This window comes from Macaca fascicularis, chromosome 11, assembly GCF_037993035.2.
Source record: "Macaca fascicularis isolate 582-1 chromosome 11, T2T-MFA8v1.1".
NCBI lineage: Eukaryota > Metazoa > Chordata > Mammalia > Primates > Cercopithecidae > Macaca > Macaca fascicularis.
The window spans coordinates 66,496,647-66,510,455 of NC_088385.1; the positions used below are offsets into that span (position 1 = coordinate 66,496,647).

The window sequence follows — 13,809 nt, forward strand, 5'->3', positions numbered from 1 at the left end:
AAACCCCGTCTCTACTAAAAATACAAAAAATTAGCTGGGGAAGGTGGCGGGCGCCTGTAGTCCCAGCTACTGGGGATGCTGAGGCAGGAGAATGGCGTGAACCCGGGGGGCGGAGCTTGCAGTGAGCTGAGATCCGGCCACTGCACTCCAGCCTGGGCGACAGAGTGACTCCGTGTCAAGAAAAAAAAAAAAAAAAAAAAAAAAAAGGAGAGAAATGTTGGCAATACTTTACTTTGTGAGTCTTCCACATATACAATTCCTCTTTCAAAAGTGTTAACCTTATAAATTTTATGTTGGGATTGATGCTAGTATCAAGAAAGCAAGTAGACACAGATAATGTTATTGATTTGGATTTGAATATTGTTTTCTTCTTTTTTGAGTACTTGATTATGCTTTATTAAACAGGTGTATTCAGTTCCAATTATTCTTTAATGAGAATGACTACTAAAGAAACCTTAATAATTTGTTCATTAGAATACCAGAACTTCATTATAATTTGAAATTCAATGTAAGAGTTCATCTTAAACCTATTCCAGAAGATTTAGGAAGTCCTTCATTATAAACAGTTTAGCTCTTGACTGTAGCCCTCTGATAGGAAACATAAAGGTAGTGCTGTAATGCTGTTCCAGCTTACATGTTTAAAAACGTGTTTCTTTAATAGTAATACACTGTCCTGAAATACATAATTGAGATAATATATGTTTCTAACTGTGAGGCAGTTGAGTTGAATGACAGTATGTCTTGTTTATGTTTTGTCTTAGGTTGGGCTGCTATAATAAAACACCAGAGACTGAGTGTCTTATAAACAACAGAATTTTTTTTTCACAGCTCTGGAGGCTGACAAGTCCAAGATGAAGCTGGTGGCAGATGCAGTGTCTGGTGAGGGCCTGCTTTCTGATTCACAGATAGCAGTGTTATACCTGTGTACTACATAGGAGAAGTGGTGAGAGAGCTCTCTTAGGTCTCATTTATAAGGTCACTAATTCCATTCATGAGGGATCTACCCTTAGGACCCAATCATCTCCTCTATTAGTCTGTTCTCATGCTGCTATAAGGACATATATGAGACTGGATAATTTATAAAGGAAAGATGTTTAATTGGCTCACAGTTCTGCATGACTGGAGAGGACTCAGGAAACTTAACAGTCATGGTAGAAGGGGAAGCAAACATGTCCTTCTTCACATGGCAGCAGGAGAGAGAAATGAGTGCTGAGCAAAGGGGGAAGCCTGTTATACAATCATCAGACCTTGTGAGAACTTGCTCACTATCATGAGAACAGCATGAGGGTAACTGCCTCATGATTTAATTATTTGTCACTAGGTCTTTAACATGACGTGGGAATTCTAGGAACTACAGTTCAAGAGAAGATTTGGGTGGGGACACAGACAAACCATATCATTCTGCCTCTGGCCCATCTCAAAACTTATGTCCTCACATTTTGTAACACAATCATGCCCTTATAACAGTCCCCCAAAGTGTTAAGTCATTCCAGCATTAACTCAAAAGTCCAAGTCCAAAGTTTCATCTGAGACAAGGCAATCCTTTCTGCCTATGAACCTGTAAAATCAAAAGCAAGTTGGTTACTTTCTATTAATAGATACCATAGGGGTAAACACACCCATTCCAAATGGGAGAAATGGACTAAAACAGAGGGGTTATGGGCCCCATGCAAGTCTGAAATCCAATAGGGAAGTCATTTAACCTTAAGTTCCAAAATGATCTCCTTTGATTCCATGTCTTGCATAGAGGTCATGCTGATGCAAAGCATGAGCACACACAGCCTCGGGCAGCTCCACACCTGTGGCTTTGCAGGATACCGCTCCTGTCACAACTGTTTTCACCGGCTGGCATTAAGTGACTGCAGTTTTTCCAGGCACGTGGTGCAAGCTGTCAGTGAATCTACAATTCTAGGGTCTGGAGGATGGTGGCCCTCTCCTCACAGCTCCAGAAGACAGTGCCAAGTGGGGACTCTGTGTGGAGGTTCCATCCCCACATTTCCCTTCCTCACTGTCCTAAGCAGAGCTTTTCCACGAGGGCCTTGCCTCTGAAGCAAACTTCTGCCTCGACATCTAGGCATTTCCATACATCCTCTGAAATCTAGGCAGAGGTTCTCAAACTTCAATTCTTGACTTCTGTGCAGTCACAGGTGCAACACCACGTGTAAGACGCCAAGGATTGGGGCTTGCCCTATCTAAAGCAATGGCTTTGTCTCTAACTTGACCCCTTTAAGCCATGGCTGGAGCTGAAGCAACTGACACGCAGGGTAATATGTTCCAAGGCTGCATAGAGCAGAAGCCCCTGGGCCCAGACCACAGGACCATTTTTCCCTCCTGGACCTTCGTACCTGTAATAGGAGGGGCTGCCATGAAAGTCTGTGACATGCCCTGGAGACATTTTCCCCGTTGTCTTGGTGATTAACATTTGGCTTCTTGTTACTTATGCAAATTTCTACAGCCTGCCTGAATTTCTCCCCAGAAAATGGGATTTTCTTTTCTATCACATCATCAGGCTGCAAATTTTCCAAACTTTTATGCTCTGCTTCCTCTTGAATGCTTTGCTGCTTAGACATTTCTTCCACCAGACAACCCTAAATCATCTCTCAAGTTCAAACTTCCACAGATCTTTAGGGCAGGGGCAAAATGCTACCAGTCTCTTGGCATAACAAGAGTGACCTTTACTCCAGTTCCCAACAAGTTCCTCATCTCCGTCTGAGACCACCTCAGCCCAGACTTCATTGTACATATTACTATCAGCATTTTGGTCAAGCCTTAGGAGGTTCCAAACTTTCCCACATCTCCCTGTCTTCTTTTGAGCCCTCCAAACTGTTCCAGCCTCTGCCTATTACCCAGTTTGAAAGTCGCTTCCACAGTTTCAGATATCTTTACAGCAGCACCCCACTCCTGGTACCAATTTACTGTATTAATTTCTGCTGCTATAAGGACATTTTCCAGACTGGGTAATTTATAAAGGAAAGAGGTTTAATTGACTAACAGTTCCTCACAGCTGCGAGGCCACAGGAAACTTACAATTATGGTGGAAGGGGAAGCATACACATCCTTCTTCACATGATGACAGGAAGAAGTGCTGAGCAAAAGGGGGAAATGCCCCTTATAAAACCATCAGGTCTTATGAGAACTCACTATCATGAGAACAGCATGAGGGAAACCACCCCCATGATTAAATTCCACCCTCCAAGTCCCTTCTATGACATGTGGGGATTATGGTAACTACAATTCAAGATGAGATTTGGGTGGGGACACAACCAAATTATATCACCTCCCAAGGGCTCCATCTCCAAATACCATCACGTTAGGAGTTAGGTTACAACGTATTAGTTTTGGGGACTTATATATTCAGTGTACAGCAAAGTTTTGTAGTGTCTAATAGTATTACAGTATGAGTGGAACTTTATAGTTGACAAGAGAATCTGATCCATGCATTGGGAACTAAAATATCTCTTCCTTGACTCTGAAAAGATACACAATCAAGGAGGTGTGGGAACACTATCAGGTAGAAGATACATACTACCCACTCAGTGGTATTTTATAGGAGAGAGATGATGGGGAAGAAAAGGAAATACTTCATTGTTAATAGAGAACTTTTATGGTTTGGTCAAGAGCATGGAACATCTGTGTTTTAGACAATCAATATTTAAGTTGTAATTTACCAAAGCTAAGAGTCTATGACCAACAATTCAAACAAAAAGTTATATAAATGAAGTATTTCTGTATGAATATGGTTTCTTTCATAAAAGCAGAACTAGAGATACAAGATGATGAAGAACATGCTAAGATTATGAACAGTAATACTGTTAAAACCCTTACTGAATGAAACAAATATGATCTACAAATGGCAGGTCCATTCTGGTCCTGATGCAGCATGTGCTCCCAGATGGTCTGTTGGAGTGAGAGCCTTTTTTTTTTTTTTTTTTTGACAGTCTCACTCTATCATCCAAGCTGGAGTGCAGTGGTGCGATCTTGACTCACTGCAGCCTCTGCCTCCTGGGTTCAAGCTATTCATGTGCCTCAGCCTCCTGAGTAACTGCAACTATACGTGCTACAAATTTTTGTATTTTTAGCAGAGATGGGGTTTCGCCATGTTGGCCAGGCTGGTCTCTAACTCCTGACCTCAGATGATCCACCTGCCTCAGCCACCCAAACTGCTGGGATTACAGGCATGAGCCACTGTGCCTGGCCAAGAAACGTTTTTACATGCACTATATTGGCTCCAGAAAACGACCATCTCTTGTAATCAAATCATTAATGATTTCAAATGAAGTGTTTTGTATGTGTTCTTTATGCTATTAAAGTCATCAGAATAATATAATACGGTTGAAGTGCCATGATTGTTTATTTCATTACATAATCCAACTTTATTTTGAGAAATTATATATTCTTTGCCTGTACAGCTGCTGTAATTTGAATGTGTCTTTTTCAAAATCTACATGTTGACGCTTAATGGCCGTTGTGATAGCATTATGAGGCAGAGCCAGTAAGAGGTGATTAGTTTGTGAGGGTTCCTGCCTTATGAATAGGAGTCAGGCCCTTATATAAAAGAGGACCCAGCAGGGCACGGTGGCTCAAGCCTGTAATCCCAGCACTTTGGGAGGCCTAGGAGGGTGGATCACGAGGTCAGGAGATCGAGACCATCCTGGGTAACATGATTAGACCCCGTCTCTACTAAAAATTAAAAAAAAAAAAAAAAATTAGCCAGGCGTGGTGGTGGGCACCTGCAGTCCCAGCTACGTGGGAGGCTGAGGCAGGAGAATCACTTGAGCCCATGAGGCGGAGCTTGCAGTGAGCCGAGATCTCACCACTGCACTCCAGCCTGGGCCACATAGTGAGACTTCGTATTAAATAAATAAATAAATGAAGAAATAAATAAATAAATAAAAGAGGTTTCATGCGGCGTTTGGGCCTCTTGCGCTTCTGTCTTCAGCCATTTGAGGATGCAGTGTTTCCTTTCTGTAGGACACAGCAACGAAGCACCATCTTGGAAGGAGAGACAGGGCCTCTCACCAGATTCTAAACTTGCCTGTGCCTTGATCTTGGACTTCCCAGCCTCCATAAATATAAGAAATAAATTTGCATTCTTTATAAATTACTCATTCTGTGTTATTGTTTTTATAGCAGCACAAACAGACTGAGAGAACAGGTCTCTCCTTTTCACATCCATGAGAAGTCTCTCAAATTCCTAGAAATCTGAAAGTGAAAATAAAATAAAACCACATATCATTCACCAATTTTTCAGCATAATTTTGTTTCAGTTATGGCAGTGATTACTATTAAAAACTTGCTCTTACTTCATTTGACGTTGACTTTTACCTTTTGATTTTTTACATTTTCTTGTAAGAGGAATTTTCAATAAGATTTAAAAGAGGCATATGGAGAGGACTATGTGTCAAGACTGGCAGACACTCAGATGCTGAGTGTTTCCTGCATCTGTGAAACTATCACACTGTATAGCAACACACCTGCATCAGTAATAATACCAGCAAAGTTACCAGGCGTTCTTCCCTTTGGTGACTGTTCATGCTCTTGGAGTATTATGGATATTGTTGCCATTGCCTCAGAAATCTGCTCTGGGACTGTTGCTGAGAACAGTGTCCTAAACAGCATAAAGATGCTTGTGTAGCTGACAGTGTTTTCTGGACATCACTTTACTCATGAGAGATGCAAATTTATCCTTGCAAACTCCAAAGTGCCAGGAAATCCGAAAGAGAGTCTGCTGGAACCTGTTTGCTACCTATCTTGCACCCTGGCCTGGTTCCTGCTCCATGACTTGACTCTGTGGGATCTTGGCATTAACTCTGGCCAGGACCAGGTGACTGTTCCCTGTAATGCCCTTCAATTTCACTGGAAGGGGAAACTACAGATAATAGTCATGGGAACCTAACAGTTCCCAGAAGCCAGCCTGACAAAGAAAAACATAAAGGACACACAAACAGCATGATGCCTGAGGTAACTGGCTTGCTTTACCACCCTGGGCCTGTAACCTTTAGGTATAAATACATAGAGTAGGGATATTATTGTACAGCATTTTGCTTGGCATATAACAGAAAAATTGAAGGCATTTATTAAAGTATTTACTGAAGGTGGGAAGCACCCCGATAGTACTTAAATAACATCATTTTGTTGAAATTTTTTCTTTTACTTCTTACCCAAGCATTTTGTCATTTACTTTGAGCAAAAGTAAAGAGAATTAAACAATGATAACAATTAAAAAATCATCTGTCATGCAATATTTTGGGTAGACCATTAAACATGCCTAAATTTGCACTTACTCTCTGTAAGTTCTTACATTTTTCTGCATTTATTTTAAATTTGATAAATATTTTAGCTTTTTTAATAAAAAAAATTAGATTTTTTTTAAATACAAAAAATTATGTGCCGTTGATTTTTAGGTTATGTTATTTACCTTCACTTGTGCAAAAATAGGCCCATCACTTTAGGACTTTGCTTGACTCAATTTCTTAGTTATTCAAGTGTCTCAAGTCAGGTGTTTGTGAGGGTAAAAATAACGAATGTTCAACAGAATGACACAAGAAGACTGGGTAACTTTTATTCTGGAAAAAAGTATAGGGCATGGAAATTAAACAAATTTTATTTCCAGAGTGAGACTAGTATATGAGGAGAACTATGATACATGTAATTTATTTTCACGTTTTCCCAACATTCATTATTTAAAAGGTTACTAGAACTTATTTCTACTATGGCAGTTAATAGCATATTTTTTAGCATCATTACCCAGTTAAAAATCATATTCTGCCTGAGAATTTACTTAAGTGAAGTTCTATAGGTTTTGTTATATGTTATAGCGTAAATACATTATTTGGATAGGTGGCTGGCTAACAGTATTACATAATTAATCTAGATTTTTCCAGTGAATAATATTTTGAGTTAATATTGTGGTGTATGAACAAAATCACTTCTGTATTTGTTAGCCTCATTTCTCTGCAAAATAGGGAATAAAAATTTTAATCTGCCTGTATTCCTACTCTATTCTGTGAGCCTTTAGTTATGTGAATATATCACCTAAATTAGAGTACATTTGTAAAAATTATAAAGGCAAAATGATTTCTTCTTATTAAATACATGCACCTTTCTCATCCATTTGATTAATGTACTCATAAAATCCTACTTGATATTGGACAGGCACTAGGCTCTAATCTATAGTCTATATTCAGACAATTGATAGGTTTAGAAATTTTCAAGCTTATTTGATTATTGATGCTGTTTTTATAGAAGATTTTAGGACATTGGTATTTTATGGAAGGCTATTTAGGAAACATTGCCTTAAGGAAAGACCTTTGTCTTTATAGAAAAACTAGAATTTTGAAAATATTATTTATAATGCCTTGTACATACCTGAAGAGTACTTAAATTTGGATTTCATTTTCACAGTTCTAAACATGTGACCTGATCTTAGGTGATTTACAATGCGTATCAAAGTAGGCTCTGTGCTTGTTTTCATAATAAAAATCACAAATATCAGAATCATATGGTTTATTCAAATTTTAATATGTATGTAATAATAGCAAAATAATAACTTGAAATTATTGAGGTCCGAATTAATTGTTGAGACCTAAAGTCTGGCCTGATCGACTCAAATAATTTAAATTGAACATCCTTAGGCAGTAAATGTGAAATCACTATTGTTGCTTTATTATTGATAGAATCACTCTATCTTCCCAAACTTTGGAGTTTTAATAATTAGAAAAAGCATTTTACTGACATCTTGATTTTCCTTATTTCTGTGCATTGCCATATCATAGAGGCAATTTAAAATTTTGGACTCGTTTCCTGGTACAAGCTTTTAATTACTGAAATATAGCTATATTTTACTATTGTTAACTAACTGTGACTCAGTTTTTTGTATCTTTGAGTTTTTTTCCCCTCATTGGAGCAAAGACATTTAGATTATATTGCAGGAATAGTGAATATTGAAATCATTTCCTGATATCTTTATCCCAAATTATCTTTCTTTTTATAGCCATAGTATTATAGCTTATATTGCTACATTGCTTATCAGTACCATTTATGTGCTTATCAGGTACACAACTCAGCATCCCTAAATCATTTTTCTCACCTCATTCTAAAGTGTTATCCCACATACCATGTAGTCAAACATTTGTTAAACCACATGACTAGCATAAATTGCTATACTATTATAAATGTAATACTTTTTCTATCTATGTTTCCATATAATCTCATTTCATTCTTTCTACCATAAGAGACCTGTGAAATTACAAATAACGTTTTATTCAATAATGGGGCAAAAAAGATGAGTAACAGTCACCTATATTCAAGAAGCACAAGAGTAAGTTTCCTAAATTTTGGCTAATGTTTGCCAATCTACTGAAATAGCTGGAATTTTCCTTCCACAGTTTTTGCACTCCCCACTGTAATTAAAATACATATTATGGGAAACTAATTCTTATAGAATGCTCCCTTCCAAGTCCAAAATACATCATAATTTGTAGTCTTAATTGTTCATTAATCATACTCTTAAGGTGTGTGATCTTCCCTTTCCAATAGTTATTCTGGTAATAAAGTACACAGATACTATGATCAAGAACTTTCAAAGAGAAATGGTATCACTAGCACTATCATCTCCTCCTCCCTGACTGCAAATCATTTTTTTTTCCTGAATTTTGGGGAAATCACCTATTTTCCGTAAAATTTTGGCATAATAAATGTTATATTTGATATTAGAAATTATGTTTTACTTGGCAATTGACTGCGTTTTCTATGTAAAGTTTAATACCGATATAATTTTGTGATTTTTCTGCTCCTCTATTTTCCCATTTGCAACACTTGATTATAAAGAAAATTTCCATGGCTCTGTTTTATTTCTCAGCTACTTTAATAGCCCTAAATGTTAAATGTATCTAATGTGAACATTTAACCTTTTAGAGTGACTTCACACTTTAACATGAACATTTTACCAAATAGTTTTTACTCGAATGGACATTTAGCCTTTACCTAATCTGATTTGCAAGACATACCCTATTCCTTTTTGGATTTGTAGGATTCAGACAAAGGGAAATTTACATTCCTGATTTGCATTCAAGACTTCATTTCAATTTAATATCATGCATTGTATTACACAATCTCTGTGTAAAATTGAATTGTGCAATCAAAGAATCTTAGAGGTTATTTAGCCCATTATTTTACCCAGTGAATTAATCTTACTGAATCCATGAAATGTGATTATCCAGTTTCAATTAAAAGGTTTGCAGGCCTACAGTGACCTCACCACCTTACAAGCAGAACATTTTTCCTCAGCCGGCTTCATTTGTTCATAATGTTATTTTAATATTATCTTGAGAGGTAGAATACATATAATTTGAGTGCTTTGTGTTATTTACATGTTTTTAAATCTACAAATTAGAAACATTCACACCAGAAAGGCAGGTCTTTGACTTCCTGCTGTCAGATTTTAAGAGAATCTGCTCCTACCCACAGATCAGGTGAAGATAGCCATGTGTACCTCACATGACACGGACTGAGTATGCCAGAGGTTATGGGCACTACAGTTGTGAGATACTGTTAACTCTGAGCTGGTAACTCTTTTGACCTGTGCAAATGGAATAAATTGCTGGGCAAGGAGAAGAATGGAGCGTATGTTCCAAATAAGCAATTATTGTAATGATTTACATTGATTACTGTTCCAGGCACTATCTTAAACACTTTACATGTGTCACCTTGTTTAATCCATACACATGAGATAGGGACCATTATTACTTCAGTTTTTACAGAAAACAATCCAAGCACTAAGGCTTTAAGTGACTCACTAAAATTCACAAAATTAGTAAATAATAGAGATGATGTTTGAGACTAGACACTCTAACCCCAGATTCCACACTTTAGCACTTAGGTGATGCTAATAGCAACTGAATTGTTCCTTACAGAGACAGAGAGGGCAGCTGCCTGACAACACTCTGCAGCTGAGTTCTATGTTGATACTGTCTTTGTTTTCTCCTCTTTTTCTTAAAAACTACATTGTATGGATTTTGCTTTTTGCAACCATTGGTCCCTGCCTATGAAAAAGGTTTGGATATTCATGTTGTTCTGTTTTGCCATAGTAAAGAACTCTGAGTATTATAGATTCATTGTTGAGATTCTAGATACAAAGCAAAACTGATTGACTTGGCAATTATCTACTGCTTCATATAAAAACACTTTCCTCTGGAAAAAAAATTACAGTGAGGTATGTTTACAAAAGAGGAAGACAGCACAAAATGGTCCACATTAGAATTAATTTTAAGGAAGTAGATATCAACTAATTGACCTTGCCTGTGTGTTCAGGGTATGCTTTTGCCCTGTGGTATGTGGAAGTCATAGTATTTATTTTTGCATTTCTGTCAGCCTGGCAAGTTGATGACTAAGGCCTTTCTAACCATTCCTGTTTTTGGTTTTGTGAAAAGAATAGTGTCTGTGCTTTCACCCTCGTGACAGCAGGATAGCATAGATATTGTGTGTCTACACTGGAAGCAACAGAAAATAGGAAATTGGCAGCAGAAGTGATTGAGAGCCTGTGTAGCAGAGGAGGAAGTAGAAGGCAAGCATTTGTGAGGAAGAGAAATGAAATGTATGAAAAGAACATGGCTCAAAAGGGAAGCATATAGGAGTATTAATCAGAAACCAATAAAATTAGGCACAAAAGTTCACCCCCTCCAAACTGGGAGAAATATTTATAGTTTTTTTTTAATCACAGCATTACTTTAAAAACTTATCCTTCACACCAGTGTCCAAGATTATGGCCTTCTCTTTTCCTTAACTATGCAAAGTTGGCACATCTGTTGTATTTTCAAGCCCAAATTCAATCTTTTTTGATGCAGAATATATAATTAAACAGCCTCAGCCTAAGATCTGAGCAACTAGTGAAGCTAACCTGGAATGGAGTGCCCTATTAGTGACCACTGGAGGTTTTCGTTTTTAGCAGTGTTTTTAAATAACAAGTCTGAGGCAAGACTTGGTGCACTATGGTTTATCCATGGGTCTCCACTATTGTTCTCTAAAGTCTAGACCACTATTTTTTTTGGTAAGTTATAGGCCTGCATTCATGACCTTGAATTTCATGTTCCTCTGTTATTAGGGTTAACTCATGGCTGCTCTTCACACTGATTGATTGTAGAAATCTGTCTCCCAATCCTTGTGAGTATTGTAGCACTGCCATGTTGTGGATAGTCTTGTTTCCTGGATCGAGCAGTCCTTGAACCCCATCCGAAAGCTGAAGTCTGACTACTGTAAAATGATCATGTCTGTGATGATTTCTGGTTTCCCTGGACTATAGGCTACCACCCATCATTCACTCTCCATCCATTGGGCCGGGATCCTTGTTTATGGTGTGGATTCTTCCTAATTATTAGTAGTCATTGTCCTATGTTTCCTAATATTTAATCTGACTTGAATGTCTTCTTTCTCTGTGTACCATTTAATGCTCTTCACTTTGTACCAGAATTGCCAGGCTAGTAATTGTTTTCCTCTCATTCTTAGATTCCAAGGACCTTCAGAGGCAAAACACTTAGATTATGTAGTATGAACATAGTTTTGTTTTGAATTTTAAGGTATACAAACATTATTTTTTAACATTTAACAATTATTAAAACATGAAGTCTTTATATGTGTAAAGACTTCAAGGATTTCAAATTTTATATGCTAAGAAAGTATGATTTTAAAAAGTCATGTCTATGGTTTTATTTAGGTGGGGAGGTTGGGGTGGGGATGTGGGGTGGTGCTGAGTAATACTTATTCATGAATTTCAGTGATTGAAATCTATCTTTGTTTTGAGGAAACTATGCATTTTAGTTATATTTACAGTATTTCCTCATATGTTTATAACTCTGTCTACTTTTTCCATTCCACCCTCCGATCACACACACTTTTGTGGTCTCTGATTCTTCTAACTGAAGTAAACATAAAATTAATGCCTTAGTTACTGTCAACTTCTACACTCAGAGTGAAACGTGATATGAATGCACTATGGGCCTCCCAAGTATTTTGCTGTGTGCTCAAAATGAGATGAAGATAAATTATTAAGTGAGCTAGAAAACTATATTTTAATGAAGGATAAGCTAACATTAGAAGTATCGATTTAATAACATGTTCAAACATTATTCTCAACCTACTTATATGTTGCTGGGCTTCTGTGTAAGCCACTGTAGTCTTTTTTCCAGGCTGAAAAAACATAGGTGGTTGTTCCCCCAGTACTCTTGATAATTTAAAATAGAACACAGAACTTGATCAAACATTTTAGTCCTACATATATTGATAAAATGTTAGACTTCAATTATCTTTTTATTTCATCAATGAGAATGAAGCACCTCATGAATCTTTTGTCTATTTTTCTATGATTGTTTTATCTTCTAATTGTTTTATATATGTTATATATTCTGTATATTCTTCGTGTATTTCAGACACCTTTCAGATTAAAGCCTTCGTTTTCATTTTCTACACAGTCTTTTTTGATATGTGATTATGAATTAGCTAAACTTATTAGTTATATTCCGATTGTGATTTTTTTGTTTGTTTACTTTGTGGTTTTTTTGTTTAGTACATGCTTCCCAACTTCAAGGTCATAAAGATTCTATCCTAAATATCTCTCAGCACTGTTCAAAACATTTTTCTGCACTGGTGGAAATATTTTATATTTGACAATATCCAAAACAGTAACTACTAGCTACATGTAGCCATTGAACACTGGAATTATGGATAGTGTGACTGAGTAGCTGAATTTTAAATTTAATTTTAATTAATGTAGGTTTTAATTTGCATCATGTGGCTATGGACTACTTCATTGGATAATTCAGTTCCAGCTTTGTTTTGTCACCTATGGTGATCCATCTGGTGTTCTTTTTTTGTTTTTGTTTTTTCTGCATCGTCGGAGGGGAAAGGGTAGTGTCATATTTTCCCCTATGCATGACCAGTTAGCCTAGAGCAATGGCATTTCCCTACAGAATGCTCTGTGTGTGTGTGTGTGTGTGTGTGTGTGTGTGTGTGTGTGTCTATATGTGCGTATGTGTACATTTTGGGGCTTTTATTCTGTACCTTGTTAAATTCATCTGTTGTGGCATTAGCACCTCTCATGGTCGAAATCACCAAAGCTTTTTAATAAGTCTTCATAATTGTGCAAATCCCCCTTATCCCTACCTTTATTCTACTTTAGAAATGACTGTCATTCTTGGCCATTTGATCTTTCATAGAAATTTTAGATTAGGGCTTTCAAATAGAAAATCATAATAATAGGAGTTTTCTCTGCATTTAAATCAATACATCAATTTCAAATTTGGGGAGAATTGGCATTTTTATGATATTGAAGCTTTCAATTAATGAGAATGGCCTGTTTCCCTATTCTGGTCTTTTATGTCTTGTGTTTTTAAAAGTTATTTTATCTGTATAAATTTGATATATTTTGTTATATTTTTAAGGAAAAACTATATATTGAGATATCATATATGTTGTTTTTTAAAAATTACATATTCTATATTTTGTGACTAAATGCAATTTATTTTCATGTGATAATATTTTATCTATCAAACTTGCTAGACTATCTAATTAATTCCATGTTTTATTTGTAGATTTTCTACCCTATTCTGATAGTTTATCTGTAATGTGTGCAAAGAGAATTTTGTTTCTAACCTCTTACATTCCATTTATATTTTTTTGTCTTACTATTTTGCATAGGATGTTTAAGAAAGTAACAGTCTTGATCTCTTAAAGGGATAGCACTAAGTATGATGTTACAGATTTTGGTTGTTTTTTTGTTTTATTTGTGATTTATTATATATTTCATTCATCAGATTA

At 36.6% G+C, this 13,809-nt stretch overlaps 1 protein-coding gene across 7 annotated transcripts in view; it reads left to right on the plus strand.

The window, feature by feature from the left end:
- SLC16A7 (solute carrier family 16 member 7) overlaps positions 1-13,809 on the plus strand; it is a 169,953-nt gene that overhangs the window by 14,744 nt on the left and 141,400 nt on the right. For 3 of the 7 annotated variants that reach the window (XM_065524506.2, XM_065524507.2, XM_065524504.2), the window contains one exon: positions 829-879. The exons of the other annotated variants lie outside the window; for them this stretch is intronic. The gene's annotated coding sequence lies outside the window, so the exon portion shown is untranslated. The remainder of the gene's footprint in view (positions 1-828; positions 880-13,809) is intronic. 7 annotated transcript variants of the gene reach the window in all.